We start from the raw sequence: 23,998 nt of genomic DNA, 5'->3' as shown, positions 1-23,998 counted from the left end.
ATTCTGAACTGAATATAAAGGTCCATGACCCAGGAACATAGATTCATGTTGCCTCAAGTAACACAAATGTGCTTACATGAACTCTGACAATCACAGATCAAAATAAAGTCCTAAATCATGGCATTTTCAAAGTACATCTATGGGACAATAATGTAGTTGGGTTACAGAAGAGCAAAGGAAAGCACACTGTAGGTTTTTATAACATCTGATGACATCGTTAGCTTTTAGCTTTGCGGAAGCCAGTCAAACTAAGGCATTCCAAAGGTTTTCCCTGAGAGTCACGAAGTTGTTAGGTCAGACACAGAGGTGGGCAATGACTAGGCATTTGGGGGATTAAATATAGCTCACAGTGTTTGGCTTGAGATCTGCACCATTCCTAAGGCTCCACGATCACAGCAGTCTATTCAGTCCACCAGCTCTGGAAAACCTTTAACAAAGCAGCAGCACCTTTTTTTTTTTTTTCTTGGAATTTAAGATTCCAATCCCCAATGTTACCCTTTGTGTACATTTATTATCTATTAGTTATCCACTGAGAATACATTACTCAGGAAAATGAGTGTATGGGTCAGCTGAACAGAGTCCCCCATTTGCCCCAATGTGGATATATGGTATGTCATTGGAGAAACCAACACAACCTCATTTTGACCTGTGCTTGATAACAGAAATTTCTGAAATTACTCTATGACCTGGAAATACTTATATAAATTATTGGTCCTCTGGGTGACCCCATTTATGTTTCAGGCACAATAATACCCAATTTAAGGAATTTGTCAAAATTCAAAATAATATCTAATATGCCTGAGATACATAATTATCTTTAAAAATTGAATATCATGTACTTTAAAAATAACTGTGTTAAGTTTACTTATGTAGCAGTATTTCTGAACTTGTGCTGTTTAGGCTGCCTAGAGTCCCTCATTTCCACTGGGCTAGCCTTCTGCTCACTGTAGCAGAGTAAAAGCTGCCAATGTTCTCAGAGGTTTTGGATTTCCCTTAACAAATACAAAAGGATCACGAGAAGCCTGTGAGCAGATAGTACTGCTCCATCATTATAGTGATTTTATTATTTGGTTATAGCAAAGTTTTTTTAAATTAATTGATATAAAATAGAGACAAGCCTCTGAGTCAATAATAACTTACTGGTTGCAAGCTCTTCAATACTAATGAACTGACCTTAAGTCAGGCCAAATTAAAGCTGACCTAGTCTCTTCAGCCAGGCTAACTGAATGAGGGTTTGCAATCACTGAAATTTTAACTAATACATCTCTTCCATTTTGAAAACTGATTTTTTTATTAGTGTCACTTTTATTTATGCAATTACTTGACCATGCGATTTTCACAGGATTAACAATAATCAAATACTTTTGAATACATTAAGTCAGTTTAGTGAGTAGAATTTTTTTCTTTTCCAGAATATGCACCTTGTTTCTTATTCATAAGTGTTAAGACCTTCTATTTTTAAATTGTACAAAAGACATAGAATAGCTTTTAGAAACTAGAAGCATCATTCACAGAAGTTCAGTTTACTTTGCTTACTAGAAAAACAAATCAAAAGCCTGTCAATTTGAATTTCTGCTCCATAAGCCACAGAAATATTTTAAATTAACCACATCTCTGTGTAAGATTTAATCTCTGCTTGAAAAAAAAATGGGTTCAAGCATAGGAAATGATTGCTGATATTCTTTGTACCCCTCATACAAGAAACACCCCCAGGGCCTCTGGGGCAGTGTCTCCTGGGAGACAAGAGGCACAGAATAACCTGGTGTCCTTCAAAGAGCCCTGCGCATAGATACAGTATTGTGCTCCTCTCAGCTGGGGACTGGCCTGGCTGGAAGCGCACACAGCATTTCCGTGGCAAAGGAAAATGGATGAAGCTGGAACCATGTGCTGTCATCCGTCTCTGTTCCTCCTTGGGGTCCCTAAGAATGGAGGATATGCAAACAGCCGCACAGCATCTGCCCTGATTGCCATTTACATGGAAATTACTGCATGGGAAGCCACAGCTCCTTCGCTCCACAACAAAGCAGCTCTTCCTCAACTAACCGAGATTAATTACACAATGTACTTCCTAAAGGAATCATCCTTCAGAAGTCTGCATTTCTTAGAAAAGTAATTTTAGAATGAATAAAATATGAAGATAGTCCCACCCTGAATCCAACGCGTTAACTATATAATAAAAAACTTTAGAAAAGTACAGGAGAGATGTGTTGTTCTTCTGTGAGACTAATTTCACAGAGTTGGAAGAACAGAGGCTGCACTAGCAAGTCACCCAGGCTGAGGGGCGGGATAAAGTCATTCATTTCCAAGTCATCCCTGGCCAGGTCACAGGAAATTCTCTTGGCCCTCACTGGGTTTGAACCTACAGGTCATCAGGAAAGCACTGAGCTGAGAAAATAAGGCAAATAAAATGAAAAATGTCATATGTATTAGGTTAATGCTTTGATATCCTTGAATTTTTAAATCTTCATTTACTTATTTAATTTTGGGACAGGATCTCACCATGTAGAACAGGCTGACCACAAACGCACAAAGATCCTCTGACCTCAACCTTTAAAGTGCTGGCAGGGTCTGCAGCATCATGCCCAGCTGCCACCTTTTAAATTTTCAACAAAAATTAAGGTATTTTTATTTAAAATTATTTGTATATTGACAAGTGGATTACAATCTAAATTTTCTGTGTAGTTTTTCACCTTAGGTTTTATAGAAAGGGTCATATTCTCAATATAACGACAGCAAAGTTCAATCACTCTCTAATACCCCCATTAGGAGAGTACTACTGCTTACTTAATTAGCCTTCTATTTTTAATATGTATAATTTGAAACCTTTTAAAAGTATAGCACACTGTTTTAAGGGGAAATGGATGAGAATATACCATTATCTTGCTTGTTTAATTACTCCCTCAGAGTCCAAGTTTGGACACTGGAAGCTGTGTCTAATGGTTTTTACATATACTGAGAAATTACCAGTAAGGGAGTGCCCAATTTTCATCATCATTAGAAGTGTAAGAGAATGTCTGTTGTTTCATTTGATTCCACTTGAGCTGATCAAAGTGTCGATAGTCTCCTTACAGAGTGACTCTTTTTCTTCCTCAATTCCATGGTTCACAGAATTTTCATCAATCTAGAGAAGATGGAGCTGGATCAGTGTGCCTCAGAAAATGAGGATAAAAAAGATTAATTACTGCATGGAATAATCCTAGCTCATTTGATCCAAAGCTCAATCTAGCTTTTCTATGCCAGATTATATGCCAAATTTTTGGAAAAGCGGCAATAAAAATTTAAGAATACTTGAAACAATGTACAGGTAAGGTTTATATTCCAATACGCTACATCAGAGGATTTTCAATATCTGAGGGGGAAGATTGCACATGTATTGAAGAGAGTGTGGGCTGATTCACTAGTAGGGGAGAAAGGAAGTGAACTATATAAAGTATAAACTTGTTCCAAAGAGAACAGTTTCAGGACCAAACACAACAGATACAGAGCTTACCAGAAGTATATTTCTGCATTCATCTTTTACTCTCATACATTTTTACATAATATTTTATTTTATCTATCTATCTATCTATTTATTTATTTATTTATTTTTGTTTTTTTCGAGACAGGGTTTCTCTGTGTAGCTTTGTGCCTTTCCTGGAACTCACTTGGTAGCCCAGGCTGGCCTTGAACTCACAGAGATCGGCCTGCCTCTGCCTCCCGAGTGCTGGGATTAAAGGCATGCACCACCACGGCCCGGCAACATAATATTTTAAAGTGAAACATCTATATCCACTCATCCTATGCTTTATTGTCTAAAAAGACCTTAATATATATATATACACACACACACACACACACACACACACACACACACACACACACACACATATATTTAGTCTGTCACTGAAATATGCAGTCTGGACCCTCCTGGTTTTAGATCTCCTTTGAAAGAATTCAGAGAAGTTGAGGAAACAGTAGTGTGGAAAACAGGCTGAGTTTATTATGAAGCAAAACAGCACTATCTTAAGGATGGAAGTGGATAATGTTATTTATTATTAAGCAGCACCATGTTATTTATTAAGCATCACTCTTTACTGTACAAGAGATGTCATGAGGCACAACAAAACCCACTATAAGAGTTTATTAAGGGAAGGGAAGAGAAGGGGTGTGCATAGGCCTATGGAATGATCATGCAGGAAGGGAGGAGGGGGAATAGGTAGAACCACGTTTATAGGTTCCTCCCGCATATGTGCATATGAGTTTATGTAGCTACGCCAGGTATGTGCATAGATTACATGATCATGCTGCATGCAGATTATGTGATCACATACACAGCACAGGGACTATGTAGGATGTAAGGCCCTAGGATGACTAAGCATCTTGCCTGCTACTGGACAGCTCACAAGTGGTCATGTAGCTGGGGGAGTGACTAGGAATTCTACTAGATAAAACCCAAAATAACCTATGCTCAGACCTACATCCTAGGCAAACATTGTACTGCTGTCTAAATGGCTTAGAAGCCACTTGTCCCATATAGGCAGCCAAAAGGCCTGCTCAGACTGACTGTTACCATGAGCAAGCTCAGTGGTATCTCTGAGCTTGGCATGACCTTGCTCTTTACCAGAAAGCCTCTGCTGCACTCTAAGGAGATTCAAAATTCCTGGAGGAAGGTTTAGAAAGTTATCTATCAGTATTCTTCCAGACAACCCTGGATGACACATCTCCTTCCAGAGCCAGAGAAGTGGACAAGTTTCCATTTTTCTGACCAGTAATTAAAAGTCCTTTTAGCAGGTTCTGTCTGTGAAGGAGAGGTCCAGTCCAGTATTCTCCAAACCGTCTACATCTAACTAGGTCCTGCTGCCGTCAAGGGAGGCCCTTCCCACACTACCCCCATCTTCATCCATTCAGTGTTGAATGAAGAAAGAGTTTGAATGTGGCTCCTCCTCTCATTGTTCACTCAATTCTTACCTTCCTAGTAGAGTGCTGTAGGATGGTCTGTATGTCAAATGCTCTGATTGGTCAATAAATAAAACACTGATTGGCCAGTGGCCAGGCAGGAGGAAGTATAGGCGGGACTAACAGAGAGGAGAACTGAGAGAACAGGAAGGCTGAGGGAGACACTGCCAGCCACCTCCATGACAAACAGCATGTGAAGATGCCAGTAAGCCACGAGCCACGTGGCAAGGTATAGATTTAAAGAAGTGGATTAATTTAAGCTATAAGAACAGTTAGCAAGAAGCCTGCCACAGCCATACAGTTTGTAAGCAATATAAGTCTCTGTGTTTACTTGGTTGGGTCTGAGCGGCTGTGGGACTGGCGGGTGAGAGAGATTTGTCCTGACTGTGAGCAAGGCAGGAAAACTATAGCTACAGTAGAGGCTGAAGAATCTATGTTGTAAGTATGTAGAGACAAGTGCTATCTCACTGGGTTAAAAATCTGGCTGTCAAAAGACAGAATAAATGTGTGTTGTGACATACACTGGGTATACCAATGGGCTTTTGTGTGAATGCAGTCAATAGACACTTTCTAGAAACTCTTTCTATTACTGTGTGAGTATATAAAGACAATGAGACCTTATGTTTCTATACTTCATGTCCAAACCTGTCATGACCCCCTACCATATTCTCTGTCGCATCCTTGAGTACCTTTTATGAAGTCTTTCCCTTAGCAGAGCAGAGTTACTGATGTTGTAGCTCCAGTGTTTGGCCTGTTATGTTTTCCCTGAAAATATCTTCATCTTTCTCTCATATTTCAGAAGCCTAAGAAAACTAACTCTCAAGCTTCAAAGCTGGAAAAACAGAGTAGATTGATCAGTCCATCACAAATTTCCACTTTAATTTATGAAATGGTGTTTTTTGGCCACTAGGTTTTTCTGTTGCTGCAGATGAAAATCAGCTCTTTTTTTTTTTTACATTCCTCTCTATATCTAGTCTTTATACTTCAGCAGAGAGAGGAATTAAATTCATAAATAATACATATAGACCCTTAGGTGGAATAAATCTGAATATAGTGAGTCCCCATTTTTATTACGGGTGGGTATGATACAACTTGGAGCAGTTCAGTGCCAACTCTTTGATGTCATTTAAGTGATGAAACTATTAATACTTCATTTTAAATGTTCAAATCAGTCATTGTTGTTCATTTAAAGATGCATCTCTAAATTTGTCCTTTACTCAGTATTCAGCCAAATGTTTAAGCCAAATAGAGACAGCTTTTATACTCTGCCTTAGCATGGGAATTAAACAAATTATGCAACTCAAGATGCTTTCAGAGGCAGAAAGGAAGGCAGAGAAAGGTCTCCAGCTTTAAGAGATTAGCTTGAAGTTAATAACAATGGATGCTTGGAATGCAAATGGAGCTAGCTTTTATACTCCATCCTACAGCGCAATTAAAAGGGTTTGGCAGGGTTGTAAACTTACTAGATGATAGATAGATGATAGATAGATAGATAGATAGATAGATAGATAGATAGATAGATGATAGATAGATAGATAGATAGATAGATAGATAGATAGATAGATAGATATAGATAGATATAAATATATATATCACTAAGCAGAATTGACTAGTAACATATAAACCAGTATTTATTGAATTATACCCCACACTAGACTTTAAGAAGTTCTTAAATTATTACCTATGATATAATATGACAGAAAAATAAATTTGACATTTACTGTGTTGCTGTGGGATGGTCTGTATGTCAAATCTGTTGCTCTGATTGGTCAATAAATAAAACACTGATTGGCCAGTGACCAGGCAGGAGGAAGCATAGGCGGGACAAGGAGAAGAAGAATTTTGGGAAGTGGAAGGCTGAGTCAGAGAAACTGCCAGCCGCCACAATGACAAGCCGCATGTGAAGACACCAGTAAGCCACAGGCCACGTGGCAAGGTATAGATTTATGGAAATGGATTAATTTAAGCTATAAGAACAGTTAGCAAGAAGCCTGCCACAGCCATACAGTTTGTAAGCAATATAAGTCTCTGTGTTTACTTGGTTGGGTCTGAGCAGCTGTGGGACTGGCAGGTGACAGAGATTTATTCTAACTGTGGGCAAGGCAGGAAAACTCTAGCTACACTGTGTTATCAGCAGCTCAATGAATCTGCAGTGAAAAACTAAGTTATACGGGACACTTTAAATGGCATACAAGCTTGGCTTAGTAGTGTGGATAATGTATTAAATGTTTTGCGTTTTCCAGGTAATATGATAAGCACTTCATACTGTTGAGAGTTTCTAAAATTTTTCTGAAAATAATATTGTTGCTTCTCTATGAAGAAGATGTAGAAATCAAGGCATGATGCTCAAACCCACAGTGCTAGAAGTTGAATCTGAACCCAGAATTCCAGCACCACAGCCCATACTCTTGAAATGTTGACATTTCAAAAATTAGTAAATGTAAGGTCATTGTCCCTTTTTTTAGTTATCTGTTTATTAGATACGTAAGAACCATCTAATATTGATAAAATGTAAGAGAAAAATCTTATCAATGCATATGAAACACCATAGAGCCTGACAGAGAAGTCAGAGAGAGAGATAGTAAACAACCTGCACAGAAAACATTAAGTGAAATAGACAAAGATGAGTGACATAAATAATGGGAGACCTGAGAAGAAAAGAATAAAGATTGCCTCTGAAATCTGGGAAGAAAAGCAGCTATAGACTTTTACTCAGTGGAAATCATGGTACCTTTCAATACAAGACTTTGTTCTTTATTCCTTCTCATAACTCAACACAATGGATTTTCCACTTGGGTCAATGCAAAGCCAATGAGGGCAGTCAAAACATGACAGTGGAGAAAGGTTTGTCACCTGCAACAGATTAGAACAACAGAGGTTTTCAAAAGCTGTGCTCTCTTTGAACAAAGCAAGTATAGGGATTTTATACCAGGATGCCTGTACCAAGTCGTAAAGGAAAGCTCTTTGCAGAAAGGATGCATTATAGAGAATGCTGTTTGCTGCCAGGAACAGACATGTCTCACTGTCCAGAAAGTCTAAATTTTTTTTCTTTTTTAAAATTTATTTATTAAATTTAATTTTATATATCAGCCATGGATTCCCTTGTTCTCCCCTCTCCTTCTCCCCCACCCCAACCCCACTCCCCATTCCCATCTCCTCCAGGGCAAAGACTCCCCCGAGGACTGAGTTCAACCTGGTAGATTCAGTCCAGGCAGGTCCAGTCCCCTCCTCCCAGGCTGAGCCAAGTGTCCCTGTATAAGCCCCAGGTTCCAAACTGCCAATTCATGCATTGAGGACAGGACCCAGTCCCACTGTCTGGGTGCCTCCCAAGCAGATCAAGCTAATCAACTGTCTTATTTATCCAGAGGGCCTGATCCAGTTGGGGGCTCCTCAGCTATTGGTTCATAGTTCATGTGTTTCCTTTCGTTTGGATATTTGTCCCTGTGCTTTTTCCAAAGTCTAAATTTTTAAAACATTTTAAATGCCATATTCAGTAAGTCTTTGAAGTATTTAAAGATTACCTATCTATCTGAAATATATCTGTTTACCCAGAAAACTTAAAATTAACATGCTGCAAGTTTGACTATCAGTGATGACTAATTATTCCATTACAATTTAAACAAGTTGTATAAACATAATACCTTAAACAAGAGTAAAAATACATACAGTATAACAAAATTAACTTTAAATTTGTATCAATAAACTAAAATCCATAGCAATGTAAAATATTTCTAAACAAGCTGTTGCTCTTTAAAAGGTTCATTAATCTAACCTTTTATCCTATCATATGTAAACTATCTCCTTTTTTCTTTAGAAAGAGATTGCATTTATAATCAACCTGCTTTAAATAAAAACATTGGTTTTTTTCTGTCCCACACCAGAGGTCTCTTCCTTTTTGAAAAAAAAGAAAAGGGGAAGTGCTGTGGAATGTTCTGTATGTTAAATGTGTTGCTCTGATTGGTTAATAAATAAAACACTGATTGGCCAGTAGCCAGGCAGGAAGTATAGGCGGGACAAGGAGAGAGAATAATTCTGGGAAGTGGAAGGCTGAGGTGGAGAGACACTGCCAACCGCCACCATGACAAGTGAGATGTAAGGTACCGGTAAGCCACAAGCCATGTGGCAAAGTATAGACTAATAGAAATGGGTTAATTTAAGATAGAAGAACTAGATAACAAGAAGCCTGCCACGGCCCTACAATTTTTAAGCAATACAAGTCTCTGTGTGTTTACTTGGTTGGGTCTGAGCAGCTGCAGGACTGGCGGGTGAGAGAGATTTGTCTTGACCTTGGGCCAGGCAGAACCAGAAAAACTCTAGCTACAGCTGTTGGAGATGAACATCAACTGAGCATCCTCAAATTAAGGCCATGGTTTGGGAAGTAAAGAGGCAGCCCAAATTCCTAGGCATGCTTAACTCAAGGTCATAGAGAATAAATTCAAATGGTTAAAATGGGAAATAGGAATCTTGGGGATGTTTAGTCTCACTTTCTCTAGAAAGTTTGAGCTGAAACCAAAGGAAAAATACTTTAAATTGTCTTAATGTGGGAATTTACTCATAAAGGTACCCAGACTCACCTAACTACTACTACTCTATGCAAATCATTGTTATTACATCACTTGTCATCCGTGAATCAATATTTTCAAATTTGTATCTGCATATATCTACTCTGACTTTCCAATCCAAATATATATTGATGCATAACACAGCTCTTCCCTCAAAGGTAATAAGACCCAGTTTATTCTTGAGCCTAATATATGTGATCATGGCTCAGGAGCATGGATTTGTGTTGTCCTGAATAATGTGTTCCTGCTTGGGAATAGTTGTGTGACATTTTTATAGTTGTAGAACAAAAGAAAGTCATAAATAAAGGCATTCTTTTTCAGATACAGTGGTGCAAACAGCAGGTAGACAGGTTATGGCAAAGCAGAGAAATCTTTGCTATAGATTTCACATGCTGTCTGATAACGTTTTTAGTTTTGATAATGATAGAAACTAGTGATCTGCTGTATTTCAAATGTTTTACTTGATGGTCAAGATGTTAGGTCAGGCATAGGGTGCCCACTAAGTAGGTATTAAGGGATAATGATTTAGGCTCTGGATTTGTAATAATTCAATTTTGCATAGTACTCAGTAATAACCAACTAACCAATTTGTAATATCTTGAACATAAGTGTGGAACTTTTGAAACTTCAGCTTGCATATACAATTGCCTACTAAACAACTCCACTTGGCTGGTAATCACTTTAATATGTTCAAACCTAGATTAATTCTCTCAACCAACCCTCCATTCTTGTTGTTTGGAAGACAGGAATATCATGTATGCACATGTAAACATGCCCAAGTTTCACACCTACAAGTCACCCTACCTAGAGACATCCTCTTTTAATGTTATGGTGTAAAGTGGTGACATGCCACTTCTACCAATTTTCTTGTGTTAGACAGCATAAGGTTTCCTAACAAGGTTTTACCCTCAAAACCCGTTAGTATATCAGTTTCCATGGCAGAGTAGGTTTGCTAATGAGCAGACATCAAAGCATAGATTTTCCTGTTTATTGCTATAGGTCCAGTAAATCCATCCACAGACTTCCTTAAAAAGGTTAGAAAGGCTTCATTAAAAAGTAGAAGAATAAGAGAACTAAAAGATGTCACAGGAAGGCACAGAGAGATAAAGCATTGCTACACTGAACATAGAGCAAGAGACTCCCACACAAAGAATATGAATTTTAATTATCAGGTGACATAATCTAGAAGCACCTGAGAGAATCTCACTGAGGGACTGTCTACAATAGGTTGGCACAGAGCATGTCTACAGGAAATTATCTGGATTGCATTGAGAGGGAAAGCCTCATGCACTATGGATTGAACCATTCCCTAGGCAAGGGATTCTTAACTACCTAAGAGTAGGGGGATATAACTGAGCACAAATAAATATGTATTCAATCATGGATCCATTCATTCTTCTCATTTCCTGATTATGGATGTGATATGGCCAGTGCCCTCAAACTCCTGTTTTCATACTTTCCTGCTGTGATAGGCTATGACCTGGAACTGTGAGCTAAAATGAACCCATTCATGCACATTTCGCTCTTGTCAGGGTATTATATCACAGTTAAAGAAAATGAAGCTAAGACAGTGGGCAACCACCTGTAGAATCTTGAAAGGACAAGGAAACCATATCTCCAAGTGATTTTCCATACTGTTCCCTCTGTTACAATATTTCCTCTTTATTCCCATTTCTATACCATCCCTTTAACTAACTACTGTCCAGTTTTCATAACAACAGGTTTCATATAAAGTATTAATACCCTAGAGACCATTTCCCTGAGTTTTCTTAATACTAGTTTAATCCTGTCTCCTAGCATGCATTTGATACATGGGTGAATGGCTGGATGGGGAGAATTGAAGAATGAGTGGGTGGATTGGTGGATGGGTAGATGGATGGATGGATGGATGGATGGATGGATGGATGGATGGATGGATGGATGGGTGCATAGGTGATGGCCAGATGGGTAGTTGAGTATCTAAATAGATAGATAGATGATGAGTAGATGGGTGGATGGGTGGTGCTAAGATGAATGTTAGGCAGAAGTATGGGTGATGTGTGAATGGGTGGGTGAATAGATGCATGGGTGTTAGACAGATGGAGTTACAAAATTTGTCTATACAGAATTATGCCACTTGAGGACACATTTTAAACTAGCTATGGTTTTAATGGTCTCTTTTCTATTCATTTTTAGAAATTTGACCCCAAAACCTCTGTAATGTCTTTTCAAAAGAAATTAATCTTAATCCTGACAAGTGGTTCAGCATAAGTTCTAATCTACCAGTACCATTTGCCACCCTGTGATTATTTTTTATGCTTCCATTTTACACTTATGCCTGGCCACTTGTCACATCAGAATTCCTTTGAAGACTGAAGATTGGATTGCAATCACAGATGAAACTTCAGTCCTTAGACATGTGACTAACACTCATTTTCATCAGGCTTTCCAAAGAGTGACATAAATAGAAGACTCTGGGCATGAATATCTCCTGATTTTCCTGGGAGCCACGGAAGTTATTTTAGTTCCTTCTACGTGCATTTAAATAAACCCCAAATTTAAGGAAAAGCTATGCTGTGGCACATTCCTCAAGATCATCTTATTACTCAAGAAAATTCCAGAGCTCTTCAGACTCACACTTTTTCATGATCATTTCTGACACCTAAAATTGGGATACAACACTCAAATTCTAAAATTTCATGTATATAAGTATGTTTACACATCTATACATTATATTTTACCTGACCAGTAAAGCTTGCCAAAATAAAAATGGAGCCTGGAAATCCCCCATTCAAAACAAATTCACAGGCTGTATTTTGGGAAATAATTGAAAATAAATTTTAAAATCCAAATATTTGCAAGTCTCACTAACTCAAAGGCTTACGGCTTTATGCATAATCCATTATTTTTATCTTTTCTTTCCCTCACTCATTTGCATATTTACTAAGTACATTTCTTTTAGTGACAGCCATGTAGTAAACATGAGAGACTGGCAGCTGCTAACACAGTAGACATAGTGTTTACCCTCAGATACCTTATAAATAAGAGCTGTAACAGAATAGAGTTTAACATTATGTTGGGAGACCATTGTCTTGAGCAAGGGGTGAAGTAATTACAGAGTCCCTGAAGTGGTACAGAGCAAGGGACTGTGAGCACATACCAAATTATCGAGGGGCAGAGGAGGTAACATACGTGGTCCTATAGTCAGGGCTCTGCAAGGCAGGTGTGTCTGATGTTCTAAGGTGCTTCTAGACCTATGCCAGAGGACCAAATGGAGAGGATGCTGAAGGACCAAATGGAGAAGCAGGGTTTGGTTCAGTTTGGTTTGGGGATCTTGGGTATTTTTTAGCTTTTACATTATTCAGGAGATTGTGAACTCCTTCGCTCACTTACCCTGCTGTCACCTAATATGTCTGCAAGAAATGAAATCAGGCTTGGATTGGAGGGGCCACAGCACAAATAAGGCTGTGACAAATTTATTGTGAGCAATCAGACTTTTTATATCTTTATCAGAAACAGAATATAATGACAATTTCCAGGATCAATACAGTTGTAGTTTCCAGGATACAATGAAGTTTGCAAGCTATACAGGGTACACAAGATTAATATCTAAGACCAATTGTCCTGTCAAGACTTCATGTATCCCTGACTACTAAGGAAATAGAGAAAAACACAAAGCGGCCTGAATGCTTCACTGCCTGAGGGAGTACATGGGCTTCTCAGGAACTAGGAAGCACACTGAGCCCCAGGAGCCATGGACTGTAACCGAAAAACTTATGACACAAGTCTCTCAAGAAAGCTAGGCCAGGCCAACTCCATGGTTCCCTGCAGGAGATGTGGTCTAAGGTAAGATTTGAAAATGGGCATAGGTAGAAAATAGAATTCAGACAAAAATAGCATAGAAGGGCTTAGGGAAGGTTACAGTTTGGAGATCAGGAAGACAGAAAGCATCATACACAGAAAATCCAGTTTCAGCAAAATAAAATTGAGCTATTTAAGTGGGATTTTTATAGGGACTGCTTTGGAAGTAAGTTATCTCCTGAAAACCTTGAGGAAACTATATATATGTGTGTGTGTGTGTGTGTGTGTGTGTGTGTGTGTGTGTGTGTGTGTGTACATGTGTCTACAGATGTGTTTATGTTTATATATATGTATATTTGCTTATGTGTGTATACATATGTATAAATTTATTTGTATGTACCCATTCTATGTGTATATGTACATATGTGTATATATGTGTACATGTATATATGTAATTATGCATGTGTGTATGTGAATATGTAGAAGGTAGATAGATATATTTGTGTGTGTATGTATATATGCATGTTTATTTGATTGTAGGTATATATGTGTAAATATGTTTGTGTGTGTGTGTACACATATGTACAGGCACATCTTTGCTCTGAGTGGACTTGTATAATACTGAATATTTTATTTAACACTGACTTAAAGAGAGAAACTGAACACACATTTGTGTGAGGGTTCTTCCTCAAATCCACATTTCAAAATTCTAAGTAAGTTGAGAGTCACTTTATCATACTTGGAGTTTACAAAGCTTGTCCTGTCTCCTCTGGAAAACAAAGCAAGCTACAGAGAAGGTCAACAGACCTCAGGAGATGGTGCACATACATGTGCATGCATTGATGGGAAAGAGAGAACAGGGATCAAAGCACATATAGAATGAAATGTGAGGCTGAGAACTGGATAGAGAACATGCTTTTTGCTGCAGTGGGGGATGCAGGAAGTGGGACTCCGCTAAGGGCTAAGACAGGAGATCCTGGTTAAACTTTGGACATGTAAAGTTGAGATACATATGAGTTTTGTAAACAGCTGCATATGTGAGCAAATGAAATGAAGAACCGTTTTTATCCTTTGCCGTGTAGACAAAAGTTGAAACACAACACAGAAAGGATGGCCCTGTGAGAGGGTATAGAATCTATGCCATATCATATCAGCCGCAGTACCATCTATCATATACCATATCATAATCATATCATCTAGGCCATAGATGATAAGAGAGCAACACCCAAAGACTTAAAATGGAAACAGAGAAAAATGACCAGGGAGGTGGGAGATGAAAACAAGGTGTGTTTGGAAAGAAGCCCAAAGAGTAGGGTGTTTCAAGACTAAATACATTAGAAAGATGTGCTCAGAAACAACATGTATGTACTTCAACAGCGCAATTTTCTCAGTCCAGATAGGGGGGATTTTGAGAAGCATGAGTTAGACAAAAGTTCCTTCAGTATGGCAGTACTAAGTACCATGATGTAAATATTGCCAGAGCAGTCTGGTGACTTTAGAAGAGTCTTTATTAAATACTGGCTAGGCTGGCACTTGGGCAAAGAAGGAGGTTGAATGCCAAGGGAGCATACAAGGGCCTTTCATGTGCACAGTCTCTGCTTTGAGAGGCAGGGACATGTCGCTTCAGATTCATTTCCAATTCGAGGTCTTCAGCTGAACACTTGAGGACATTGAATAAAGGGAAAGTCAGGTCCTAACGGGTGTCCTCCATTACTGTCTCTAGCAGTATTCCATCTGACCTGCCTAGACTGATTCACTTATTAGGCTGAGTACTCTGAATGCCAAGGTCAAGGTCTGCTCAGGTTTCCTCAGCATTCTTTTGCACAGACAGGCATTAAGTGAAGAGAAAGGCATTTTAGAGATTTGCAGGAACTTGAGAATATGACTATACATTCAATTTTGAATAAACAATAACATCTCTCAATTTTTATATGTTAATTTTACCACACAAGCCATATAGTAACTGTCAATACAGTAAGGGGTCTGAAGACAGCTGAGTACACCCATATATACAATGTCCTTGAATAAAACCTATCTCTATAAACCTGATGTTTATGCATATTTCAATTTTAGTTTCATGAAGAGTGGGTTTTTTTCCTTATGATTTCCAAATAGAGATGTCAGTCACATTTTGATTTTTGATTAATTTCTCCATTAAAGGAAAAATTAAAAAAATAGCATATTATAAATTATGTACAACATTACAATAGGTCTGTATACACTGCTGCCAATTTTATTTTTATTACGAAATAGTGTAAGTGAATGATATTTGGAAATCCTTTCATAATTTTCTCAAAAATGACCATATCATTACAAAGGAATTCTAACTACTGATCTTCATACACAGGCTCTTCAGTGAACTTGATAGACACATATAGTTAATGGTAAGTCACCTTTCACACAGCCTGTCTTCACTTAAAAATTCCCACCAAAAAACTTCCTGCTACCCACAGATATAGAAAACATTGCCAGCATAAGAAAATGAACCACTCTATTTAGGAGGTCCAGTTAGCTAATGGGATTCATGTTGGTTTATAAGATTCAGCCTAGCATCTATAATTTTTCTTTCCTTGAAATTTTAGACTTTTGTAAAGATTCTGGATACATTATCCCAAAGGACATGGTGCCGTAAAAATTAGAATGCTTTAGACAGCCTATTCATCTCCACAAAGAAAATTAGCCACAGTTCTACAATGATGATGTATTTATGACATACATTTATACACCCTCCTCCAATATTCCCTCCACATTGATTGATTGAGCTCTTTTTTCTAAGCAACATGCTCAGTCCCCTTCCTGTATCATGTGACAGGGAGGAAACCCATCGGGAAGAGCCAAGCACACATCATCAGCCTATTTTCTGGCAATAGGCATTAAAAATTGAACAATACAATGTTGTATCTAATTTCAAAGATGGTTCTCCCACAAATTCAATTTATAATATTATTTGATTTCAATACTTTTAATAGTACCAAAGATGGATTTGTAGTTGAGAGAATTAATAAAAGCAAAATATAGTCCAGTGGGTAAGGTGTCTGTCAGAGACAGTAAAGTTGCTAAGATTGAAATCAGAAAAGCCAAATAGAAAAATGAAATACAAGCTGCTAACGATACAAATAGATATTTTTAAAGTCCCAAGTCTACCAGCAAATAAAGATAAAAGAAATGTGTCATTCGATGCTGGCCAGAATTGAGCTCATAGCGGCCTCCAATAATCCAGTTACACTCAAAAATGAACTTACCAGGATTGACTTTCCCTTTCAATTCAGCTTTGACGAAAATAAATGAACTACAAACTTGGAAGGGCAAGCTATCAGAGAGTCACTTCCTTCTGTCCTCTTCAAAGCCTAGCTTCTGTGGTAAAATCTGGGCTCCATATCCTCCTGATTCATTGTCCTTGACAACAGTCTTCTAAGTCAGTTTCCCACATTGGAAAGTGAGCTGCAGTGATCTGGGGGGAAGGGACAGAGGAGAGGTGCCATGGTGTTGACAGGCATGTGACTCCTACCAAATAAAGCTTACATTATAGTTTCATTATCTTATCAGAGCTCTATCAGACACCCAGCTCCTTTCTTCCAGGCAGATCTGTGAGGCACGATCATGAGGTCCTCATTACTTTTATATGGTGGCATGGCCTAACTATATAGAAAACAACTGAACATCAAAACTGTGAATGTGCCAATCCTCCACCATCCTCAAATGTCCTTATGTGCCCGAGCTGATCTTGCCTAACCTGAGGTCTCAGGATCTAGCTGAAATAATCATTCCTTCAAAGAGGATTCCTTACTAGCAGGAGTTTGTCCAATGCAGACGGAGTGAGCAGTAGGGATGGTATCTGGTCCCTGCTACTCCAAACAGGAGGACGTCTCTCTTCCCCTCCGTCGTACTTGCCGATGTGTGTGCTACTTCTATGTTGTCTATACAAGGACAATTCTTGGTAAACTGGTTTAGTTAATTGGTATTGGCTAATTAATTATTTCTTGGTGTTATGAAAGGAAATTATTTTTCTCTAGAGATACTAAAGACCTAATGGTAGTGAGAAAAAGTCAGTCATGTGGGATAAAACTTTTCTTACGATGTTTCCTCTAACATATTAGAAGAATTATATCCAGACCTGTGGTACAGTCCCTGCTGTTCTTGAGACAGAGGTAATAGATCATAAGCTCAAGGTCTGCCTGAGCAACAGGGTAAATTTAAAGCCAGCCTGGGTTATTTAATGAGCTCTTATCTCAAAACAAAAAAATAAATAGAGGATTGGAGATATAGTGTAGTGGTAAAGAACTTACCTAGAAAGCAGTGGGCCTTGTGTTCAATCCCTGCTACTGTACAAAGAAATTATTCTTAAATATCCCAGCTCAGTAAAATACGAATCTAACGATAAATTTGTAAGGACCGGGTCAGACCATGTCATGTAATTTCGCTCCATTGCTAGTCTCCTTACTGTCCATTGAGCTTCTGTGGCTTGCTGTACATTAATACGGTTCCTTGTCGTGAAGACCGGTAAACCACCACGACCGCCACTCTTTCAGGCAGGCACTTCGGTTCCACGGTGCTCGTCTGATTCATGAGTGATGACTGTCACAGGTGCAGCACTGATGTTATTTCATTAACTTTCCTTCATCTCTCATTGGGGTTGGTGTCCTGTTTCCACTTAGTTTCAGTCATTGCTTATAGATTTCCTCATATTGGTCTGTCATATGACTTGGTGAGCATCTCTCTGGCTGGGCTTGCCTTTCTTCCTAATGGTCATTTACCCCAGTTTGTGACAATTATTCATCACAATTTCAGTGATGTGGGGTATATAAAAAAACACCCTGCATCTATGGCTCCTTTGCAAGTCCTTTAGAATGCTGCTTTCTTGAATTGGGAAAATGGATGTGGCTGGATTATCAGTAAAGATCAGATAAACTGTCAAAATTAGGTACAAAGCAAGAGGTGCCATGACAATACCAGCCTGGGAATTTGAGCTACTTTGCCCTGGAATCTGGTATATAAGACACGCCATCTCAACCCTTCTGTTAAATATGGATGGAAGTAATTGTTTTTTTTTTTTTGTTTGTTTTTTTTTTTTTTTTTGATTTTTCGAGACAGGGTTTCTTTGTGTAGCTTTGCGCCTTTCCTGGGACTCACTTGGTAGCCCAGGCTGGCCTCGAACTCACAGAGATCCACCTGGCTCTGCCTCCCAAGTGCTGGGATTAAAGGCGTGCGCCACCACCCCCCCGGCTGGAAGTAATTGTTTTTATGTCTCATTCTTTCTATAGGGGCATTTCATCATCTTTCCCATCTATATTTGGATTAGAGCCTTCAAAAGTATGATTTTTATGTTTGTCCTTTTGTTTTGTTTTTTTAAATTTACTTTGAAGAGATAAAATGAATGTCACTCTACTCTCATGATTTCTATCTTCAGTTATGGAGAAAAAGGAACTGACTTAAGTGCCTGAGTTACTTAAGTCTTCTCAGCTTTTTGAAACAATTGTCATTAATTAAATAAATGAAATAATTGTGTCAAAATTAGTAAGCTAATAACTTTTTATTATGAGATGCTCACAGACACAGTCTTCTCCCAAAGCTCTTCATAATTAAAGATGCCAGAATGATCACTGTTTATTAAAACTGATGTAAATGTGTGCATGTATAGATACACATTTATACAAATATGTGGTCTTTGTTAAAAACCAAATTATTGCACTATTTTCATTTAGATAAAAAATAAAAATACACCTTATACTCTGTTTTCTAAACTTAGTAAAAAACACAGCAACACACACAAAAAAATTAAACACTTGGAGCAACAAAGAAGAAAAAGTGTTTTTCCAGTTTCCCATTATTATTTAAATGGGACACCAAGAGAGATCTGTGTTTACATGGCTGCGTGTTGACTCTAAAAGAATGGGAAACTATGAGGCTAGAAATTTGGATGTGGTTGTCATTTACCATTTTAATTGAAAATATGCAATATGTACCCGGATCTTAACCTAAACATGTTTTATAAGCTCAAGCATTAAAATAATTGCACATAAATGATTTGAAGTATATAGATGTATGTGTATTTCTCTCTGTGTGTATGTGTGTGTGTGACCAAAACTGTTTTTTCTATTTTCTAGTTTTGTGTATATAAAAAAACAAAACTATTCCAATGTATATACTAATGGACAAGGTACAAAAAATAAATTCAAATATCCCTTTGAAAATTTAGAATATTTTACTTAATATCTGAGGCTTATAATAAGAAACCATAACTGTAGACCAGCAATTCATAGTTTCAAATACAAATTTTATTTCAAATTATAAACATAGTAGAAATTAGCCATGAAGTTATTCACTTATTTAAAGGTAAATATATATACTTACCGAGCAATAATTACATACTAGTGACTAAATACTAGAACACCTATGGAAAGAAAGTGAATAATTATATAATCAATGCATTCTAGGTTGAAATACTCAGATAATTATATGGAAAGGCGAGGTCCTTCTGGTAAAATTACTGTCTCAAATTATCCATGTCCTGCTATCTAAGCTCATCTGGAAGAGTGGAGATGTGTGTGATTTTGTGTATTGTACCTTTTTTTCTGATCATTTGATGAGAATGGAGACAGGCCCCTTTGTTTCTGTGAGCTCTGGTGAGTTGCTCGGGAGTTATTAGGTAGATAAGGAAAATGCATTTAGAAAACAATGAGTTGAAACACCCCATGAAAAGCATTTTTGTAAAGTTCTGTGCATGGAGTTGTGAGAACAAAGTGGTGAGAGTACTGCCTACGTTGTTAACAGTCTCGCTGGAAAGGCTGTGAAGCCTGGAGATCTGGGAACAGAGCCAGAGAAGCCAGGGAAACACTGTTATGAATGGCTAGGGGGGGGGGGATCATGAATCTCTAAATATCAGCAATGGCAGGAAGCATGAAGATTTAAAGGCTGAGTTGCAGGGTACAGCAGAGACAGAATTTGATAGATGGAAAGACAAACGAGAGCCAAAGAGATTGTCAGATTAAGACTGTACCAAAGTGCCTTCAAACCAAAACCAAAAGAGAAAGAGGAGAGAGAGAGAGAGAGAGAGAGAGAGAGAGAGAGAGAGAGAGAGAGAGAGAGAGAGAGAGAGAGAGAGAGAGAGAGAATATAATAATGGAGATAGAAAAAATGAGCTTGACCGGCAATGGAGGTACAGGACTGCAGCCTTGGGAGAATCAGAAGTTCCAAACCCTCTTCAGCTATATAGCAAGTGTAAGGCTAGCTTAGACTATATTAGAAGATGGATGATGGGGGATGGAGAGAAGGACAGAGAGAGTGAGACAGCAAGAGAGGAGAGAGAGAGAGAGAGAGAGAGAGAGAGAGAGAGAGAGAGAGAGAGAGAGAGAGAGAGAGAGAGAGAGAGAAGAAAAAGGAAATAGACAAGAATTTGCAAAATCCTACTAGGTGTTTCTTACAGGTAAATGAAAACTCTGCTACTATGGAGAAAGTCGACTTAATAATAAGTATTTCTGCTTTCCTTCATTGATTCAATAAAGGGTTGCATGTTTACTGTGCATGTATGTTTTCCTGCTGCTGTGAACCCAACAGTGAGTAAAACAGCTTTTGAATCCAATAAGCATCATTTTCTTCAGGTTCATGTTTTTGTAGAATCATTTGCTAGTGGTATAAAATGCAATAAAGGAAAAATCAAAGCCATGGGGCACAAGCCAGTCTTGGAGCAGTTGGAAAAATTAGAATTGAAGGCCAGAGAAGATGAAACAGAGAGCCACATGTCATAAGGGAAATTGTGGAAATCCTTATTATTGTCATGACTAAGGAGTGAGAAGAGGGGGAATGAGATGGTCTTGACCCCAAGGACTTCAGAGTAGAACAGGAGATTGCTGTCATGGGGCAGGATGGCTGGTGTAACGGTTGGGGAACCCACAGAAATGTGAGCTTTGTTCTCGACTTCTGCTTCGGCAGTGGCAGAAGGGTGACTGCTCAGAATATAAGCAGATTGCTTTGACCCCTGCTAATAATGGATTGCACAGGCAAGAGACATTTATTAGAATCATGGAAACAGGGGAACTATCTGACTTTACTTAGCCCTGAAGATATTTAATCATACTTGTGTATCTCTCTTCATTTGAAATGTGAGCATTTTGAAAGCAGGTGTCATCATAATAATGTTGTTACTTTGTGTTCCCAATGTTTGTCAAAATACATGACATGGTCTACTGTAAATGAAAATGTATTGTACACAAAATAGAATGGAAGATGAAAAGCTGGCCTCACAAGGTATTTAAATGACTGAGTTAACTACTAAAGGTTGGGCCTGGAGAGATGGCTCAGTGGGTAATCGTGTGGATGATGCTTCCAGAGGACCTGAGTTCAGTCTTCATCACCCACATCAGGCAGCTCACACACACCTCTAACTCCAGCTCCAGGGGAACCCATGAGCTCAACCACTAAATGAAGAGCCATTGACAATTGATGGTTTTTCAAGGAGAGATAACAACAACAAATTCTTAAAAATACTGTATGTTCCTTAGGATATGCTAAGGAATACTACACACCTAGATGGCACAATCTATGATGATTCCATTGAGGCTTTGAATTTTCCTCAACAGGCTTGACAATATTATCTTTATGTTTCTTTGACAACAATAGGGAGGCGATACCTCCTCCCTAATGCTAGCAAGCAATGATAACACATGAGTAATACTCTGATTACTGGAGCAAGATAGAACAATATATACATACTCTCTAGATGCTAGAGCTTGAGTCTTTCTTCAGGCCAACTCCAGCCATTGACAAAAATGAACATAACACAGGAAAAAATAGAATTCATTGGGCAAAATCTAGTTATTGCAAGGGCAGGGAATAGATTTCTCTGTCTCTTAAATCAGATTTTAAAAGACTGTCTATGCAAGTCTGTTCTCCATCTTGGACAGAATAGCAATGGGATTCTGGTGTGTTTCTGGAATGAAAGACCAATCCTGGAGAAGCAGATGGTATACCCCAGAATCCAGCTCTTAAGCCTAGTCTATACCAGACTAGGATATGGTACCCACTATTTTTATATGGTTCTACTTTAATTATTTTTTAACATTTCCTCTCTTTACTGTGGTACAAAGAATTAGAGGAACTTGTGTGGCTATGAGCAGCCAGGGACTTAAACTTGCCAGAGGGAGGTAGACCAGTAATATCAGAGGAGAGGACTTCAGTGATATAAGTCCAGTGTCAGCCTGAGAACAGCCCAAAAGGTCTAATGATAAAACCAATTCTCCTTTGAATATATACCGTGTCCTCTCGTTTACCTCCTAAACAATGGTGCTTTTTTTTCTACAGCATTTTCTCTGATGATTCTCTTGACTCACTGACTGTGTTGTATGTGTGTATCTATGTGTCTGTATGTTCTTGTGTATCTGTGTGTCTGTGGGCCCTTGTTAATCTGTGTCTGTGTGTCCTTGTCCATCTGTGTGACTATGTGTGTCTGTATGTTTGTCTCTATGTGTGTTTTGTCTGTGCATGTATCTGTCTGTGGTCTGTGTGTCTCTCTTATGTGTGTTAATCTGCATGAGTGTTTCTACATGTGTGTCTCTGTGTAGTTGTGTGTGTGTGTGTGTGTGTGTGTGTGTGTGTGTGTGTGTGTGTGTGTTCTGCTTGCATTCAGTCATTGTATTCTGGTCACTAGTTGTGTGATCATGGGAAATTAACAACTTCTAAGAAGAGTGGTATACCATCCACCTCAGATGGAACTTCAATGAAAACCAGAATCACATCTGTGAAGCATTTATCAAACTATCTCTTAATGGAACAGGAAAGCTATTTTCATTGTTATGACCCATCAGTGTGTTAGCAGGAGGCTCATTTTTGTGCCTAATCATGTGCTTTGTGAACTGAAGTTCTCTGAAAAAGCTACACACTTATGCTGAAGATCCTACAGGCTGACTGATGGGTCAGAGAGTGAGAGTGTCATGATTGTGGAAAGCTGGAATATTGTCAATGTGGGACCCAAATTCATTTATACCCCTTAACATTTGTTTATGGCCACCTCTGTGCCAGATCCTGAGACCCCTTTAACTCTCTTGTAAAACCTTTGGAATGTATTACCATAGCAGAGCACCTATTCACCAACACAAAAGCCAAGACAATTCTCAACATCTGAGGCCTGCAGCAGAGGCTTTTCTTTCTCCTTCCAGAACCTACCTACATGCTGTTCTTGCCAATGTGTCTGATAAATGCTTTGGCTTGTGTCTGTGTTTTTATGACTATAAAAGTTAATGTAACCACTTCTACCATAAAAGTCATTTGGGGCCACCTAAACCCGTTTTCCTGGCTCATGGTTTCCAGTGTTTGGTTCAGAATCAACTATCCCTTATTCCATTTGGAGTGAGAGACATGCTTTGTGTTGATGCCTTACTGAAGAACATGTTTGGGTAGCAATGAGGTGGTGTATGATGATGTCTGGCCCTTTGGCTCAGAGTCCAGTCATCTTTGCTCAGTAAATGCTGAGGAGTTAAATTTTTGGTATGATTTTGATTGGGTTGGAGAAGGGGTTTATCCATGTGCAAAATATGCACACATGCAGTTTGTGTTTAGTTGGAAAGTGTGGCTTCACCAGAACCTGTAGAGAGTATTCTTTACCTACCATCCTTCGTTAATGAGTCAGCTGGGAATTTGCATTTGTAAAGTGCCTTTCCATCCTTTCTGTCTTCCTGAGGGAACCAAGATACAGGGAACCTTCTTGACTGGCTTTGGCTGTAGTGCCT

The 23,998-nt window shown here is 38.5% G+C and overlaps 1 protein-coding gene across 1 annotated transcript in view; it reads left to right on the top strand.

Annotated features, from left to right (window-relative positions):
• The window catches only part of Cntn5 (contactin 5), a 1,160,177-nt gene that overhangs the window by 956,743 nt on the left and 179,436 nt on the right, over nucleotides 1–23,998 (top strand). The gene's annotated exons all lie outside the window — the stretch shown is intronic.

The sequence above is a fragment of the Peromyscus maniculatus genome, chromosome 7, assembly GCF_049852395.1.
Source record: "Peromyscus maniculatus bairdii isolate BWxNUB_F1_BW_parent chromosome 7, HU_Pman_BW_mat_3.1, whole genome shotgun sequence".
Taxonomy (NCBI): domain Eukaryota; kingdom Metazoa; phylum Chordata; class Mammalia; order Rodentia; family Cricetidae; genus Peromyscus; species Peromyscus maniculatus.
The sequence above is the reverse complement of the archived record's forward strand: the minus strand, read 5'-3'. Positions and strand labels throughout refer to the sequence as shown.